Source organism: Podarcis liolepis, assembly GCF_965112155.1.
Source record: "Podarcis liolepis genome assembly, chromosome: 2".
Lineage (NCBI taxonomy): Eukaryota > Metazoa > Chordata > Lepidosauria > Squamata > Lacertidae > Podarcis > Podarcis liolepis.
This window is the reverse complement of record NC_139555.1, coordinates 76,869,544-76,889,362: the sequence shown is the minus strand read 5'-3', so window position 1 is coordinate 76,889,362 and position 19,819 is coordinate 76,869,544. Positions and strand designations below refer to the sequence as shown.

Here is a 19,819-nt window from a genome sequence, read left to right as displayed (position 1 = left end):
GGCCATTATCATTCATTTTTGCTGCTTTAAATACGTAATGCATTTTTGTTCGATTTGTAGGGGGAGAGATGTACAGTGCACATGTATATGTACAGTATTGACTTTTCTCTTTCTCTTATTCTGTAAACTGTTACAAAAACTTACAAACTAAATATCAGCCTCACCACTCACGGTGGCAGCAACCAGAATGGGGGCCTCCAAGGATGATATTAACAAATGGACAAACGGATGTGGAGACAGGATCTTCTGTCCTAAGCTGTACAAAACTTCAAAAGTAAGCCATTACCCCCCCCCCCAACAAACAGATCAAGGATCAGCAGAACTGATCGGGCCCTAGCAAGATCTGATCCCAGTTCAATTAGCAAGCTAGTACCTATGTTCTGGACAAGCTCCAGGTTTCACACAGTATTCAGAGATTGCCATATATACAATCATAGGAGCCAATTCCTAGGGGCTGTGGGGGCTTCGGCCGTCACAATAAAATATTTGAGGGGGGCAGCCCCCCAAGTTGATGGGCAATGCCATTCAAATAGTGTGTGTGTGCACTGTGTCATGTGATCGATTATATGCGCTGGGGCTTACCTGCCCCCTCCAATATTTTATTCAAGTTGACATCCCTGCATACAGTTACTTGAGGTAATCACCAGAGCTCATCTGTTTGTTACATGTGTCTGTCCTTTAGCCCTCAGAATTCCAGCTACAACACAGAAAGTGTGGTTAAACTCAAATATTATTTTTTTAAAAAATAATAAAATGTTTGGGAATTGTACATATTGTAATTTTTTAATTGGTGCAGCTATTGAGTTAGATGTAGTAATTTAGAATTAAATTGTTTGATGGCTTTCCTTACTATAGGTTTTATATGGGTTATTTGGTAATCATGCTTACCAAAATTATATCACAACACCTGGTTCCATTGTTTTTAATCTTCATTATGATTTTAAAGTTCTGGAATGTAAAATCAAATTATTTTTGCTGCATAATAAGAAATAATATTTCAAACCCCTTAAGGCTTTGTAATTTTAATGTGACTCACTCAATTTACATTTCTGTGGAAGAATGTGTAGGAGTGTAAGCACTTATGTATTATCAAGGAATATGACATTATAATCCCATGAAGGTACTACTTTGAGAAGAAAATGTACCTATTCTTTTTTATTTCATGCTGAGTACACAATGAATATTTTCTGTTAGTCTCATACACAAAAATAGAACAATTCATATAGACATTTTTTAAATATCTAATACTGTAGGGTATAATAGCACTTTGTGCTAAATTGCAATGGATTCTTCCCAATGTGTTGATGCGTGTGATCAGTTTTTGTAAACCACTTTGTGATCTGTTCTGATGAGAAGCAATACTGTATATAATAAATATTTGAAAGAATAAACAAAGAAATGATCATCACAATTGAGATGTGTGGAGATTCCATTGCCCAAGGTGGTTTGTTCCATTGTTTAAGGCTGAAATGCTATTCCTCCTTTCCTGGGAGTAAGCCTCATTGTAATTTTGCTGTTAGTCTCTCATTCTCAAATGCTTTTCTTATATCCCATATTTCCTTCCCTCCTTATTCTCAGCTACCTTCTGTATGAGCTCTATGTTCACTTTGACCATCACACAGTGGTGGAGGCATCATGGACTGCACAATAGCTGTTAGCACAATAACTATGGGTAGGATAAATTGTAAATGTAAATACATAAATAAAATGTCATTGTATCAGGGCAGCCACTGCTACTGGAAATTGCTAGTGCAATGCTGCAGAGCAATCTCTGGTGAAAGAAGAATTCTGTCCCTTACTGAGAGCAGCCAATATGCAAGAAGCAGAGAGTGTGTTGGCATGATGTGTTGCAAAAGCGCATGGCTGCTGACTGCCTGACAGTAGGGGTGGTTGGCTGACCAGCTACCATGCATTCATCAAGCTCAACCCAAGCTTTCTCCTTGTTAATAGAACAATGAACATGTCTAAGAGCAACATTAAAGGTAAAGGGTAAAGGGACCCCTGACCATTAGGTCCAGTCGTGGCCAACTCTGGGGTTGCGGTGCTCATCTTGCTTTATTGGCAGAGGGAGCCGGTGTACAGCTTCCGGGTCATGTGGCCAGCATGACTAAGCTGCTTCTGGCAAACCAGAGCAGCGCACGGAAATGCCGTTTACCTTCCCACTGGAGCAGTACCTATTTATCTACTTGCACACTGACGTGCTTTCGAACTGCTAGGTTGGCAGGAGCCGGGACCGAGCAACGGGAGCTCACCCCGTTGCGGGGATTCAAACCACCAACCTTCTGATCAGCAAGTCCTAGGCTCTGTGGTTTAACCCACAGCACCACCCACATCCCTTTAAGAGCAACATACCATTATTTGGAGAGTGTGGTGCATGCTATGTTCACTTCCCATCCTCCACCTACACAGAGTACTTTAATAATTGTCTCCTGGCATTCGGGCTTGATGCACCCTCGTCTTATTTCTCCTCTGCAGTGACCCACTTTGCTCCTGCCTGGCTTCTGTCTCTGTCCTCATTTCTGTAAAGGTAGCACTCCGTTCCATTCTGGATACATTAGTCAGAAGAATGAACAATTTACATCTAAGTATGTTAGGAAAAGAGTGGTACCTCGTGCAATGTAATTAAAATGGAAAACAGAACAGCAATCTATCGTATTCCCTTCTGTCTGAATAGAAATAATGGAACACACATTTAAAGGGGCAAAAAAATCAACTTCATTTTATTTGTTTATTAACCTGTGTGTCACAGCTAAAGATTTAAAATGATTTAATTAATTCTGTTCTTCATGCTCTTTTCTGATGCAGAGAGGCCATTATATTTTCCAAGTTGCTTAACATTAAAAGAAAAATGCCGTCTATAGCAGGACAAGGAGAAACGCTCAAGTGGCTTTTCAAAGGGACAACATCCTCAGTTAACATCCAGTCTTGCAATTACATGTAGGCAAATGCTAACACAGCAAAGTGAACCGACTGCAGAGGTTTAAGTAAACGTCTGGACCAGCTCATGTGTGCAACAGCTCATGATGGTGGTCTTGACTACACAGTTATATATGAATCCAGGGCTGCTGCCAGTCGCTCAGTACAGTGACACTAATATATTTTTGGGACCCGCCTTGTTCTTGGGATTGTAACTTGTATATTCAATTTTTGTGATCCATCCTGGGGCATTAGGGTGAATGGCACCGAATTAATCATCATCATTCTCCCCATGCCAACTGCTTGCCCTGGAATCAGTGGACCCATGCCACCAACCCCTTGTCACATTACCTCCAAGAGAATGTGGCCCTCTGGAAGAATGTGGTTCCTCTTCCTTTCAGTAGACAAGTGTGAGCTAGATGAGATTGATAAATGGTTTGATATGAGTAAACTTATTGTTTGGAGAACAGCTTGGAATTCTGTGATCAGACTGAGAACTGGCTTGCCAACCATTTGGGAATCAGTTTCTCAAACTCCATGTGCCCTCAATAGATTTTTATAGGGGGCTGATGACAGTGCTCAAGCAATACATCCTCAGAAGATGAATATGACTTTTGCAACACATTTTTTCCTATTCCAAACATCGGTATTGGTATCGTAAACAAAGAAGGACTAAGGAGGGGGAATAGATACTGTATACTGCAGAGGATATACAGCTTCATCGAACTATCCACTTGGGAAGCGCAATTCCTTCCTATGTGAGACTTCACAGCTAATTCAAAACCCATTGAGTATGGAAAGATTAAGAGAGGTGGTACTGGATGAAAAGAAGACGGTGATGGTGGTAAAGCACACATGAGAATTATTTAGTTGATAAAAATCTCCTAGTAATGCACTGTAAAGAATGAGTTGCTGGTTTACTAAGGAACACTAAATAATGTAGTTGTGAGAAAATATTAAGCAAATGAAGTCCCTGCCCATGCTGATTTTCTTCCAACAATTCCCCATCCCAGCTAGCTTTCCAGTGTGATGCAGGATCGCCAAGTGCGGTTTGATGGGGAGGCTAAAAGAAAAGCACCATCCCTTTCACTACTGTGGGCTTCAATGGAAAGTTCTCAGAAGATTCAGAAGAGATAAAGAAAGTACTTCTTCACACAGCACATAGTTAAACAATGGATCTCATTCACACAGGAGGCAGTGTTAGCCAGCAAATGAGATAAACTCATGAAAGAGAGGGCTATTGGTGGCTACTAGCTCTGATGAGCATGCTCTGCCTTCGCACTTGAAGGCAGTAATGCTTCTGAATGCTAGTGTTTTGCTTTTTTAGGGGACTGGCCATACTATTCCAAGCCAGCACTACTTCTCCATTGCTGGCTGCAGACACTGCCATTCCTCTGCTGTCCCCACCCACCCAGAGAAGCGCAGGCACTGACTCCTCCAAGCCACCATATGCACTAGCATGGGCATGTGGGGACAGGGAAAGTAGCAATGGCAGGAGGCCAGCAATGGAATAGAGCCACTGCCAGTTGCAGCACTCTGGGCTTCCTGACTCACTTCTGCAGTCACCACCTGCCCAGTGTAACACAGACAGAAGCACTTTCCCTCCATTCATCACTTGGTCTGGTCAGTAGCATACCTAGTGCTCCTTGCTCCCTTGGCAAGGAGCTGTATTGGCAACCCCTCCACCCAAGAAGACTTTACTGCAATAGCCACATTAGAATAATAATAATACCTTTATTGTCATTGTACAACCTGTGCACAATGAAATTAAATGAGCCTCCCCCCAAAAAACACACTCAGTCTCGTTGTACTCTGTGTGCCACCTCGCAAGTCAATTTCGCTGTGTTATTTTCCATTCAACAGCATAACAGCCCACGGATAGAAGCTATTCTTTAGCCTGTTGGTGCAGCTGACCGTATAGAAATTGCTATATTTTATGTGACCCAAGTACTCAAAGGGTCCGGAGCAAAGGCAAGACAAGGAGGAAGGGTGAAAAAAATTGCACACCTTTGTCCTACAGTGCAAGGAGGACAGGAAGCTCCTCCTGCATTTGTTCTCACCCGAACAATGGAGTTGTGTCGCCACACACACATATATGTCATACACTCCATAGTCTCCACCCGTCTACCTTCATACCGCCTTTTCCATTTCTTCTACCACTCAGCTCCCAGCTCTTGTTTAAACTCATGACCTTACAGAAATAACTGGAGATTGATTTCTGGGGTTATTTTTTGCATGCATGCCCCGGGCCTGCTCCCTGAGGAGGGCCAGTTTCACCAACCCCTAGGTCCACCTCTAGGCTTGGTCAAGTGCAGCACTGGCATCACACCGCCATCCCCTTCCTTCTCCCAGTGCTTCTGGACCCCACTCCTAGGTACCGGTATCAATTCGCAGGAAGGCCGAGAAGAATTGAGAAGAGAGAGAATGGATGTAGCTGTGACTATAGCTGCCTCACCCAGAACTTCTGTAGTGGACAGTATTATTTTTTTTGGGGGGGGACATTTTGCCAAATCTTTCCAGGTGCTGATGCCAGACCCGGTTTGGTTATCTAGATTTTTTGTTTTGTTTGCTATTTTTATGTTAGACTGTACATTGTTTCAAAGATTTTATTACACTGTAGTTATTGTCCACTGGTGGTGGTGGTGATTATTATTTTTATTAATTTAATTTGTTGGCCACCCTTCCCTCTAAGGTCCCAACAAAGAGCAGATGACAACAACATGAAAAACAGTTTAGAAACAAATTATGACCACAAATTTGTGGTTTATAATTTCTGTTTTAGCTGATGACCTATTATTGGAATTGTGCTTTGATTTTTGCCTACATTGTCATGTAAGGTGATTTCAAAATCTTTTAAATAAATAACGTAATTTTATCACTGTTGTTTATTAACTGTTCATTTCATCCTACTTAAATGTTATTGATCCCCTCTGTGTAAGTCACAATTATTGTTATTGTTTTTATTGAAAGCTGCTTTGAGTATTCTTTAATAGAGAAGCTGCCTGTGAATATTTTATATAAAATAAAAAGTAGGGCACAGGCATAAATGTGTGCAGCTTTGATAGAATGACCAACTTCTCACTGCTGAATAAATTTTACGGAAAAGAAACATAGGACAGGCCTATAAAACCTCAACAAGATCTCTCCATTTTCTCTGGCTCAGAGCTTTATCAATTGTAGGTCAGGGCTTTATCAACTGTAATTCCCAAGATCTTTCCCAGCAGAAGGAAATTTAAATTTAATATATCCCGGCTCCTTTCAAATTGTTCTTATATTCCTCAGCCTTACAAGAGAACCTATAATCTTCTATATGTCAGTGTAAGATGCTTTATTCTAGGAATAGCTTTACAATGCTATGAGCCCCCGCCACAGTCTTTCACAATACTACTACAAGAAACATCGCATAATACATTATTCTGGCCTCTGTAAGCTAAAACTTTCATATGGTAGTAGTAGTGCAGAGAGAGACTTATAGGGAAATCCTTAATGTTTTAGGGAGCTTTGCATTTTTCAAACAAGGCTAGATAGCCCATGCATTCAAATCATTAAAATATCACCTTTCTATTCATACAAATGAAAAATGTTGTATATACATACAACTAAAGAACTAACTGTTTAGTTTAATCTATTGATTTTTATTAACAAAGAAGACAGTAAACTAATTTTGCATGCTATGAAATTGGACAGGGGAGTGTTGCTCCAAAGTTGAGGGCCCCTCTACGCTGTTTGAAGAAAGTATAGGGGGCATTCTTACCCGCTTGTACAAACCACTTGCAATGAATCTGGAATTCTGTCCAGTTCACTTATACATACTGACTCACTGTGGCTATAACTGAATGACTGTTATGGTAGTCATGCTAAAAAAAATCCTTCCAGTAGCACCTTAAAGACCAACTAAGTTAGTTCTTGGTATGAGCTTTCGTGTGCATGCATCTGAAGAAGTGTGCATGCACACGAAAGCTCATACCAAGAACTAACTTAGTTGGTCTTTAAGGTGCTACTGGAAGGATTTTTTTATTTTGACTATGGCAGACCAACACGGCTACCTATCTGTAAATGGTAGTCATGCATCCTACTTTATGCAGAACAGTCCTCTAACTGTGAGGCTGTCAGAGGACAGTCTTCACTATTTGTAGGAATCTTCTGTGGGTAAAGAACTGTTCTGTTTGAAGAGAAAAAGCTATAAGAAAGGAGACCAGCGGCACTGAATGTCACTATCAGAGTTCAGTGCATGGGCAACTAAGTGCTCCAGGAAGAGAGCATGATATTTAATGCTGCTGAGAGACCAAAGAGAATTAACAGGGTTGCACTCCCCCTGCCTCTTTCCTGACGAAAGTCATTGATTAGGGGGAGCAAGGCAGTTTCAACGTCAAAACCAGAGTTTCAAGCCAGATTGAAATTGCTCCACGTTATCTATTTCCTTCAAGTATGACCACCTTTTGGACCACCTTGCAACAAAAGGTGACATTTGCAGCTGGCCTAACACTTCTGAGTCCAGAGGATCATTTCAAGGAAGGAGCATAATGCCACTTCATTTAAGGCTGCTAACACTTCCTCAATCCCCACAACAAGGCATTACCCACACCCTGGCCTTGCCCAATCACTTCTGTTTGGCTAGCTTTTATTAGCCAAGAAGGGCAAGGGTCAAAAATCCATGTGATATGCCAAACTGCTTCAAGCAGCGTCTCCACATCCTTAGGCCACAACAATTGAAACCCAACTAGATGGTACTCTGGACACTTCCACAGAACTAGTGCTAACGGTGGGATCTAATTCCATACAGACATGACCAGTTTTATCCTTGAAGTCCTGTGGTTACAGAGGAGAGAGACCAAGCCCATGTTTGATGCATGATAAGCCAAACCTTGGCCTTGCTGCCTTGCCATACTGTTTGAAGAGCAAAGTGGGTATGAGCTGCTCTCCAGGAGCTAGCATGTTCATGCAGTTCTAGTAAGTTGTAGTTTGGTTTACCGTGACATGCAAATGACACCAGTGACCAGCCCAATAGAAGCATTGTGGCCATACAGGGCTCCTGGGAATCAAACTTAGGCTGATGTGGAAGTGTGTTTTCATTCTTTCTGAACGAGTTTATCTCCTGCCTGATATACGGCAATGGGAAAACTGTGATTACCTCGTTAAATCTCGAACTTAATCTGTTTATTTATCCTGCTTACTAAAGACAAATAGTAAAATGCTGAACTTTACCCACCTGTGTTCTAAATAAGCTCAAATGTCAATGGCTTATGAAATAATGGAATTTACTTATTATAAAACTTCGCTAAGCTTTCATTAGAGTGCCATAAAAAAGTATTTGTAAACATATATCAGGCAGTGCAAAGCAGCTCCCATGAAAATCAGTGGGAGCTATGTGCACACATCAATCATCTAATCTGTCTCTCACCGCTTTATTTATTAAAGGTATTTTAGTTTTAGAATTACCTACATATTTTGTGCTGTTTCACTGATACATGTGGTTGTTGTTTTTATGACAGCAGTAAATCAAATTAGCTATTAGCTTCTGAATATCTATTGAGTGACCTGTATAGTACGATAACATTCATTGTAATTGGCACTGTATTTGTGCCGTTGAATTGTCAATGTTACGTTACAATTCAGTTGGCACATAGAAGGAAAAAGAAGTTTTATGTTTATAACAGTAAAATGACCTAGAAATACTTGAGAACAAATGACAGAGAGAGAAGACAACTGAAAACTGAATTGGGTGATTTCTTACTTCATGAAAAAAAGGGCCTTAAGGCAGGATGTCAGGGAGTAAAGGGGATCATTTGCAGAGTCTGTCATATAACAGAAGTAATAACGTAGATGACACTGAACAGCTTGAGGCATGTGAAGCAAAGGTTTGTTCTGCTGACCTCAGGTGTTTCATACTGCATACCTCACCTTTGAGATCCACTGCAACTAAATGGGGCAGAGGTGTGTTGACTTAATGACTACATTACATACCACTAACACACAAACCATCAATAGGCACACCCACAGTGGGGGAATGAAGTTGAGGCATGAGGACTGCAAATGCATCCCTCATTGTATAAGGCTCTTGTATGGATTGCATAGATCAGCACCAGGCGCTGAGTCTAGAGGGTGCTACAGGATGCCACAACTATGGCGTAGTGAATTGAGCAGAACATAAGGTGAGAGGCAGGGCCGCCAAATTTTTGTCTCCTGCCTGCAAGGCTGTGGTTGAGGAAGAAGCAAGATCTGTTGAGGTGTTAATGCTGGGGCCCTCGGTCTTAGACTCAGGTTGTATATATGTGTACATAAAAAACCATATATATTATAAACCATATATAAGACACCACAGTCCCTGCTGAACTTCATTCCAAGGAAACCAAACCCTGAGTAAGAACTAGGACCCTTGGAATCTCTAATTGCTCAGAGATGGCAGTAACAATATTATTACTGATAGTTCAAAGGATCTACAGAAAGAACTAGGTTGCAATGTTCCAGACGTTGAAGGCTGAAGGCCACATCATCCTTGGGGTGCACAGAAAGTTGCCTAGGGGAGGGATAGAATTGGCAAATTTGTCTCCTTCCGTCATTGGGAACACTGTGTGAATAGTTTCAGGTTGCAAGAATTCATAATCCTAACACCATTTATTTAATTTATTTTCCAAATTGCCATCCATAAGAAATATTTTAAAAATTATATAAGTAAAAAAATTGGCACAGGGAAAGAAAGACTAGGAGATAACTATTAGCAATAACTATCACCTCATATTCTTTTAGCAAACTGGTTTGCTCAAGAAAAAGCCAGAGTTCTCTATTAGCAGACTCCCAGCAAAGTTACTTCTAAATAAATTTGTTCATCAGTCAAGTAAAGGAGGAAAAAAATCTTGTTCTAAAAACAGGTTAAACCCTTTTAAAGTAGATGCCTAAAGGGAATATGTGCCTTAAAAAACTCAAAGTAGGCTTCTCTCTTCTCCCTGTGTTGCTTGGCTACTCTGTAGATAAAGTGGAGAAACTGAGACATAAGCAGTTGAGGGTCACCTCACAGACTTTTTGGCTTTCCATCTGCTCACCTGACCTTGCTTCCCTCCCACAATGTTTCTCCACGGTATGTGACCTGTTAAGATTCCTCTATGCTGTGAGATCTGAAGGGACCATATGCTCCTACTTATCTGGTTAACATTCTGACAAGCTGCCATTTATTTTTTAAAATAAAGTAGGTATTAATTCTATAATGCTCCAATAACTCTTTCATCTTGCTTTCATATATATTCATAATACATATGCAGTGTATCACATTCAGAAAACTCTCTTTCTGTGTTGAATTCCTACTTTGCATATAAATAGAGCACCATTCATATTCCCATTGTGGTTGCCACAGAAGACTTTTTGATTGTTCACACTGGTTTTGACCACTTTCTTAACTTAAGAGACTAAGTAGACTATACAAAGTTGTGTGAACGATTTTTTAAAAACAGAAAACAAGCACAGAGAGCTGAACCAGAGTGTGACCGCAGCGAAAAAACAAAATCAGGCTGGACCCCTATGCTTGTTATTTTCTTTTTAAAAGTCTATTGTGTAATTGCTATTTCATGAATGGCATATCATTCCAATCAATTTCTCTGGGGCTGATACCAAGTAGAGTCACAACACTGGGTGGGAGGTAGCACATATGATAATAAATGCAACTTTGAAACTTTAAATACACATTTTAAAATAAATGGAAACAGTATCAGCTGGAGACAAATAATGATCACGATCACTGTAGTGGGTATGGGAAATTTTACCCTTTCCATTCCCCTGAACATCTAGGGGGAAATTCTCTTCTAATGCTGCTATTTACGCTATCCCAACCTTTACAATATCCTTTGTATGTTTAAATCAGCACAGATACACAACCATCTCTTATCGTTTACCAAAAATCAGGAAATGCATTATTAATTATTACCACAGTTATTGCCATAAGGTGTGAGACAGCTCCCTGCATTTTGTGTGAGTGGTAGAGTGTGGTGATGTCCAGATAAGTCCCAGGGACAGGTACCTCATGAAGCCTATCCTCTACCTTGCCACAAACAGCACTGCACTGTCCAAGTGCACAGATTGCTTCTGATGAAACTGCATGGATGTCGCAGCAGAAGTATGGCAATAACTTTGTGGAAAGCTGCTAAGGAGAAGCCCAAGTTCGTCCACAGTCAGAACACTTAAAAGAAGAGTCAAACTGCTGTTGGTTGGTTTTGGTTCTGCAATATTGACCTTTGCTTCAGTGTTTTGTTGTTCTATGTATCTGCATACAAACTGCAGAATCCAGTTGACTAGAAAACAATCTCAAGCCTTATATTCCTGAAGCATCTTTTCCTTCAGGCCTTTGAGAGTTTAAGGTTTGCTGGAGGGCAACAACCAGTATGCTGTCACTGCTGTGCTGATACTGGTTATGACTGTGTGTTGTGTTGTGTTGTGTTGTGTTGTGTTTTGTGTTGTTGTGGTGTTGTGTTGTGTTGTGTTGTGTTGTGTTGTGTTGTGTTGTGTTGTGATGTGATGTGATGTTATTTGTTTGGGTGGAATTCCATTAGTGCACTGCACAATCTCCCCTCCCCTCCCTCTGCACACTGTTCTCAGAGTACTCCCAACCATCCTGAGCCAATGTGGGGGGGAGTCATGGGGGGAGGATGGGGGAAGCCCTGTCACACTAGCAGCACTCATTGTAATGGCTCCTCCTAGCACGACTATTTTGTAGACTCTGTCCCAATATATTTCATTATTTGTTTTGTGATATGCTTGCTTTTATTTCATTTTATTTCATTGTTTTATAAACAAACAAGGGATCTAAATAGATGAAGGGTGATTTAAATATGCAATAATAAAATTAACAACAACAATAAAATAATAATAATAATAACTTTAAGATAACCCTAACAAAATAGTGGTCCTGTGCAACATGTCTAATTTTAAGCCAAGTCATGAAACAATGGCAAGCCTTAATTGTTATATTATGGAGGGGAAGTATGTTTTATTGTTTTCCTACATCAGACACATAAATTGCAGTCAGTTTTTCAAGACTACACCTAATTGAAATTACATTACAGCAAATTAAAAGTAAAGGAAATGACTTCGGATAATGAGAATCTACAAATTCCATAAATCATAATTCAGAAGATGAATTATAACACCTGGTCGAGTTTGGAAAATAACAAATCTATTAAAATTAATGAGATGTTAAAATGCCAACTAATACTTTCCTTTCAGAGCTGTCCAGTTTGGTATTCACAGTTATTGTTGCTGTACCCTCAGAGAACAGACTATAAACCCATAATAAAGTGGTGTTTTTATCAGAACCACCTCTCTTGCAACTGGTTATCTACTAGGGTTTGATAATTAATAGTACATTACTGTATCCTGTGATAGAGAAGGGGTTGTTGTTGCTGTTTGGTTTCCTTTAATGTTTGGGATTTTTGAAGGGTCAAATAACCTTAGTTACTGGTTAAAAAAAGAAAAGAATGATCATACAAATTTGTGTTGAACTGTATTGAAGCTCACAGCACAAATGTTGGTCATATTTAATTATAAATAAAAAATTCCCAACATTATTGGAGGTTTTGCATTCTTTACATGAAGTACGGTGTCCAAACCACTTTAATCAGAACTATCTCAAACTAGGGTTGCTAAAGTTCAAAAAGTAAAAACCATGACACCCCGAAAGTTGTTGGGCTTTTTTCAATTGACTTGCCTAAGATCCAGGACAAATTTTGGAAATTCCCCCCAGATGTCAATTCCGCCTTTGAAATCCCAGTAATGTCCAAGAAATTCCGGACGTACGGCAGCCCTATCTCAAACACATATTAGACATGAGAAAATGCTCACCAGAAGTCTTTTACTTCAACTACTTCAGTCTGGTCTCCAGAGCCCTTGAGCTTTATGTAAAACCTAGACTAGGAAACATAAAACACAGACCAGAAGTATGCCTCTAATTTTGGGGATCTCACACAATTCTTGGAGGTTCTTGTTTAGTGGTATCAGTTTACCTTAATGACCTACTGCCAACCATTTAACTTTTGGTAAATATGCTCCCATTTTTAAAAAATAAAATCCAAAATAACATTCTAAGTTTCTATCCACTGATTGAAAATGTTGGAAAATAAAAATCTGCTGAGTTTTCAAAAAAAAAACACCACTACCCATAGTGAACAGTAAATACACACAAGTTTGCATTTCTCCGCTGTGTGGAAGATGGTTAGAATTTAAATATGCAGCCTTATGATTGGTAATTTTTAGACGCCAATAAAGCTATACCCATGCATAGATAATTACATTCAGCATTTCACATTGTTGAAGTATACTAGTTTGCATTTTGCAATGCAGCTTGTCTTTTCAACACTGAAGAACAGCCACAGTAGAAATTTGCAGAAAACATAGAACCTTGAGTGTGATCCGCTTCCACACCACCATGTTTTGTTGGATCTCAGCCACTGGAAATCCCCTGAAATGACTCAGTTGTGGGAGCATGTGTCCTTGGCATCATAATTTGTGAAATGTAATGAGGAGGAGAACAATGCTTTCGACTATTGTGATCTGATTATGCAGAAAACTAATTCTCTGGTTTAGAATTGCCTTTGAGCAAAATAGCGTTTTCTTTGCCAGGCACCTAATACTGCTTTTTAGTTGAATTTTTTCCCCTCCTTTTAAAAACTATTACAGACAAATTGGCAAGATAAAATGAATTATCCCTTCAGTCTCAATCTGAATAAGAGCCTAGTAAAGTTTATTTGGTTCTGCATTCCAGTCTTGGAAATGAAGAAGACAAGCATGAATTAAGCTGGCAGCATCATTGCCTCTTGCTTCTTACAACCCAAAAATGACCTACATAAGACAAACATTTAGAATGCCACCATTTTTATATAGCAAAAACTGAGTAAAACTAATTGTATCGACCTGGCTGACCTTTCACAGAGGCCTGATCAGCCAGGGCTCTCTGAATTGTTGTTGAACCACATCTAAAGGGCACCAGGTTGGAGCAGATGGTGACATGTTAACATTTTCCTCTTGTCTTTCATGAAGAATCAATTTTTAATTCCTTTCTGTTATCCTTTGTTCTTATTGCTTGCTATTTATAACTCTTATCTGTGCTTTTTCGGGGGGGGGACACGCATACCCCTAAACATTTTGTGAATCTAAGTTTGGCCTCATTGAGGGGCAGTATTTCAATATGAGTAGGAAAATGAGAGTGCCCCTAAACACTTTTTTTTAAGAAACAAAGCACTGGCTCTTATTCTGAAAACCTGTTTTTATTTCTGTCCTTCTTTCTAAACTCTTTCGTGAACTGAGAGTGCCTAGCTGAACAATCTTCTTCCATCTCCTGGCTTCCCTCTGAGGACTTGCTGCTTCTCCCACCTTGGTCCACTGTAGCTGGAATCTAGTCATGGAATCAACGTATCAAAGAAACCCAATAAATTCCCTTTATCTCCAACAACCTAACTTTCCTTAGTATATTATTTTCTCAGAAGGCACGCACTTCCACAAATGGTTGGCTGCAGTGGGAGAGAAAAGTTGTTTCTGTCTCAGGGTAAGAACCTGTTGGTGGAACCTGTCCCTGCCAGGTGACCAACGTGAGGGGAGTGTGTAGACCCTGAGTAAGAAATAAGTGTGGCTTGATTTGTGGTGTTTGTTTGTTTTCAAAAGGATTAACTGGCATTCCTAATACAAAGCTGCGTGGTTACTGGCTATTTTATGACTTTACTCATTTATATTGTTTTGATTGTTTTGTTTATTGTGCATTTAGTGCATATTTATTTTGTATTAATAAGCCTTTCATCCCTTTGGGGGCCTTTGGGACAAAAGATGGCATATAAATAAAGCATAACCTAGTGTAATATTTTTTGTTATAATATTACTGCTCTAGCTGCTAATGGAAATGGTGTGATTCAGTGTTGTGTCTTCCTACCTAAATGGGCCGATGGAAAGTACATCAAGGAATTTCACTAAATAAGTCTATTAATTACCCTGACAGTCTCATGTGGAGTTTCCAATGGCTGACTGAACTTAAAGTGAACCAGTGAAGAAGATTAAAAGATCACGGCTGGCCTTAAAACCTTGGCCTTCCCCTTCCCCTTGCCCCTCCCCAATCCTAGCAATCCTTATCCTGTCATCCAGGAAAAGCTGTTTACTGTCTACAATCTTCACAGAAAGAGGTCAATGACTAGCATATATAGGGTTGCTATTCCTGGCCAGCACTCTGGCACAAATTCATCACACCAGTAAAGGAAAGAAGATGACATTGCAGCAGTCCAATTATTCAATGTGATAAAGGGCACAATATTGTTTTATTCTTAGATGCCAAAAGTCAACTCACAATTTATATGGCAAATGAATTTCTGCTTGTCGGCTGTGCATCTTCCAGGAAAAGCCATGGGCCAAATTCAACTAACAAGGCCCATTAGTAGAAGCCCACACAAGGTCTTCCACTAGCACAATGGGGCTTTCCCTCCTCACCTTCCACTGCATACCCACGCTGCCCCCCCCCAAGCCCAGAATAGCACATAAAGGGGAGGAGATGGAGAATCATTCCATCTGGCAAGCTGAAATGCTTGCATTGAATGAACAAATTGCTGACTGGAGCTGGTTACTAGAAGAACAGCTCTTTATTACAACAATTCCACTGGCTACTGGTCCCTTTCTGGGCAGAAATCAAAGTGCTGGTTATGACATATAAAGCCTTATATATGGCTTGGGTCCAGGCTATTTGAAGATTGGAAGATTTGGGTCCAGGCTATATGAGCCTACCCAGGCCTTAAGATCTTCATGTGGGCTTTGGTCCCACCACCTTCAAAGGCACATCTGGAGAGGACAGTGAGCATAGTGGCTGCCCCAGATTGTGGAACTCCCTTTCACAGGAAACTAAGATGACCCTTTCTCTGCTTTCCTTTTGCTAACGCAAATATTTTTTTCTTAAGGCAAGGCTTTGGCCACTAACTGGCTGTTGGGGCAATCTTCAGAGGCTGGGTGTTGTACTTTGGGGGGGGGGGTTGTGTGGTGTGTGTGCGCGCGCACACACTTTTAAATTGTTTTCAGTGTTTTCAGTGCTATTTTTAAAAGGGTTACTGATTTAATTTTTACACACACACACACACTGACTGCATGTGTCTATATAACCTGCAATATTAAGTATAAATGTTATTTCCATTTATTGAAAAGGTGTTCAGTCTCTCCTATTCCAGTAATAAATTTAACCAGATACAGATTCATGTCATGCTCCGTTCACCCTCTGCACCCCGCCCCCCAGTGTGTGCATGCCCTGGGTACTGGCTAACCACACTACACCCTTCGGAGCCCTCTTGGTAGTTCCACCACCCTCAGAGGTTCTTGGGTAATGACCTGGGACAGTGCATTCTTCATGGCAGCCCCTAAATTGTGGAATTCCCTGCCCACCGAAGTGCATTTCATGCGTCCATTGTACAATTTCATCATATGCTGGCACCACACTTCTTTGCAATTGACATCTTGTAAATATAATAATGATAACCATGATTCCATACTTTTCTTCCCCATTTAATCTGGATTTACCATTTCCACATGGTTTCAGTTTTTTAGTTATTGGATTTTGCACAGAAATGGTAAATTGGGATCACATTGAAAAATAGAATACAGTGGTACCTCGGGTTACATACACTTCAGTTTACAGACGCTTCAGGTTACAAACTCAGCTAACCCATAAATAATAGTACCTCGGATTAAGAACTTTGCTTCATGATGAGAACAGAAATCGTGCTCCAGCGGCACGGTGGCAGCGGGAGGCCCCGTTAGCTAAAGTGGTACTTCAGGTTAAGAACAGTTTCAGGTTAAGAACGGACCTCTGGAACAAATTAAGTTCTTAACCCGAGGTACCACTGTATTGGGCATCAACATTTTTGATGAAGGTAATGTCATATAAACACTACATGAAATTTGCATTCTACAGCAGCACTGTCCACAGTAAGCTGCCATGTGGAAGTGCCCCCCCCCCCCGATCTCTTGTTCCCCTTAATGATCCTTTGCACTGCTTCATTGCATTCACAAAGGTGGGAGAGCGAGATAAAGCAGAGTGACCTGTGTGCAAGCACGGGGGACGGGTGATAAACAGCTCTATTAAGCCTATGAGACTCCTTTGTGTGCATAAACTGTGTATGAAACAGATTGGTTTAGGCCCCACTCCCATGTCAAGGCACTTTATGATATCAGTATACTAATAGTGCACATTTAATATGTTTTTGAACTTGAACATTGCAGCAATACAGCAATACAAGAATAACTTTTTTATTAATTAAATTGGTTGTTCAACATTCAGCATGAGCTAACAGGATGAAAAGAATGCAATAGAATGCAACATTCAAAACAATTAAAACAACAAAAGGACAGAAAAACATATCCAAGGTGGCACCAGAGAAGCTTCTCTTTGGCAATGGCATTCCAAATATATGGTACTACAGCCAAAAAAAGCACCAAGGTATACTTAATTGGATGTACTTAAGCTGGGAAGTATCAGTCTCAGATATTCTTCAAGTGGTTTCGAGGGATTATTTAAATGATAAACTGCACTCAATGAGCATAATGAGCATAATTAATGAATGTAAGCAATGGCATCAAGGCCATGAAACATGCTGAAGAAATAGAAAACTTACCATAAGCATGTAATCCAATGGTTGCCTGGTATTCATACAATGGTATGCGGGTCCTAAAGTAAAATATAAACAAACAAGTTGTAGTCTCTGATAATGACAAATTGCTATTTTAACACTGCAAGTTTCATAGCAAAGAAAATTCAGGAAACATATTGGAAGCAGCAGCAGTAACAAGAGCAGCCTTCAAATATATCTAGGTCAAAGATCTAGAAATATTTCTCATTTATAGAGCACAGATACTGAAATCTTGAATATCATGAGCTTCCCCCAACCCCAGTATTTGGAAAATCTGTCTCACACTGAGTTTTCCTGGATTTCACTCTGTCCCATTCTTTCTCATCTCATAAGGAACACAAGATTGAGTATGGGGATCCTCCGGCGCAAATTTGGGAGTGCATGGGGGGGGGAGGAGGAAGTCCCACTGTGGAAGTAAAATGCTGCTTGTGCAGCATTACCTAGAGCTGTTATACCACAGTACAGTGGTACCTTGGGTTAAGTACTGAATTCATTCCGGAGCTCCATTCTTAACCTAAAACTGTTCTTAACCTGAAGCACCACTTTAGCTAATGGAGCCTCCTGCTGCTGCCGCGCTGCCAGAGCACGATTTCTGTTCTCATCCTGAAGCAAAGTTCTTAAACCAAGGTACTATTTCAGGGTTAGCTGAGTGTGTAACCTGAAGCATATGTAACCCGAGGTACCACTGTACTTCACTTTAAAAAGGATGTAGGTTTGCAAGTCACTACCTGTACAATACAATACAGCCTATTTCCAAAGCATTGGAAAGTTACTGCTATTTCAGTTTATTTTCTGGTTTCAAGTAACATTTAATCTAAACTGAGTTAATCAAAAATTTTGTTATTGTCATTTTAAAAAAATAGCCAGTGAAAATTTGTTGAGCTTCAGTTGTTAAGATTAGACCATTTAAACCTTTGGTTGCAGACATTCAGAATGCCTTTCAGCACCTAATGACAGTTGGCAGAAAGCATGAATAATTAGGCATGTGTTGGTGATCAGACACCTTGCAGGAGAAAACAAAACTTATTGATTTCCTTTTTCAGATGGTTTTGCTGACTATGTGGATTTACATAATTCCAAGTAAAGTTATGGTATAACACCTAAAAGATAAACTATAAATATAATGATTTGGGCACCATCTCAAAATAGCAGCAGTGCATTGCAATATGATAGTGAGTTGCTGTAGAGACAAATGATCAGCATACAAATAGCCTGATTATGGGAGCAGAAGGAATAATCGCTGATTGGCGATTTAGAGCAGAGGAAGACTGATTATACTGAAATGGAAAACTGACAAACCAAAAACTTATTTCTACCTTCTCTGTTCAGTGTTTGGTAAAATAACAGTTCAGAGAGAGAGAGGGAACTTGTTGAAGGCTTATTGAAAAAGGAAGGTCTTCAATAGACAGCAGAAAGGCAGTATAGATAGTGTCTGTCTGATACATAACAGAAAGGAGTTCCAAAGGGTATGTGCCAGCACACTAAAGCCTGATTCCTACATCACACAGAACAATGACAAGTCATGCATCCGCCAGCAGCCCTGATGAGTTGACATCTGCCAGAGGCCCTCACCTGCAAAGCACTGTGAGCAACTGGACAGATGATAAATCCTTAACACTTCAAATATTCTTCACAAATTCTTAAACAAGCAGCAGCACATATGTATGTGAATTGTTTTCCCAGTGTTGTTTAGAATATGCAAATTTGAGTCTCTGCAAGGAAATGCGTTCTCAGCTCTGGACAGCTGTGGGGAACAAAGAACAACCTCTCCACACAAACACACATATTTGCTAAGAGTGTCTTGAGCCATATAAGAAGGCCATTCTGCTGGTTCTTTCCAGGCTTGTCCCATCTTGCTTCTAAGCTGAAATTTACTTCTGCCAGTTTACCACCAAACTTTTGCAATCTGCTCCAGTTTTAATGGTTAGGACTGCTTTCTGCAGTTTCTGCTTTTTGCAAATTTTAATTTGACCTTAGATCTTCCACTCCTCTTTTCTTTCTTTGTTGGCTTGGATGTGGGTGTCCTTGAGTTTAATGGAATAAATGCCATGTCTTCATCCTTTTCAGATAGAAAACTACCTATTAAACTTATTTTAAATGTGTGTTGTTGTTGTTGTTTTTAAAAAATGTTTTTAAAAAATGTTTTTAAAACAACTACACTTTATTCAAACATTTGCATTGCTGTGTCAGGTCATTTATTTTCAATACTAAAAGAGCCACGATCATTAAGAACCCCTTAAACACTTTTGAATATGAGCTACAAAATGTTTCCA

General features: G+C 40.0%; 1 protein-coding gene across 13 annotated transcripts in view; it reads right to left on the bottom strand.

Moving 5' to 3' along the window:
* The window catches only part of ATP2B2 (ATPase plasma membrane Ca2+ transporting 2), a 365,380-nt gene that overhangs the window by 244,261 nt on the left and 101,300 nt on the right, over positions 1–19,819 (bottom strand). For all 13 annotated transcript variants that reach the window (XR_014522401.1, XR_014522402.1, XR_014522403.1 and 10 more), the window contains exon 2: positions 17,532–17,584. The gene's annotated coding sequence lies outside the window, so the exon portion shown is untranslated. The remainder of the gene's footprint in view (positions 1–17,531; positions 17,585–19,819) is intronic.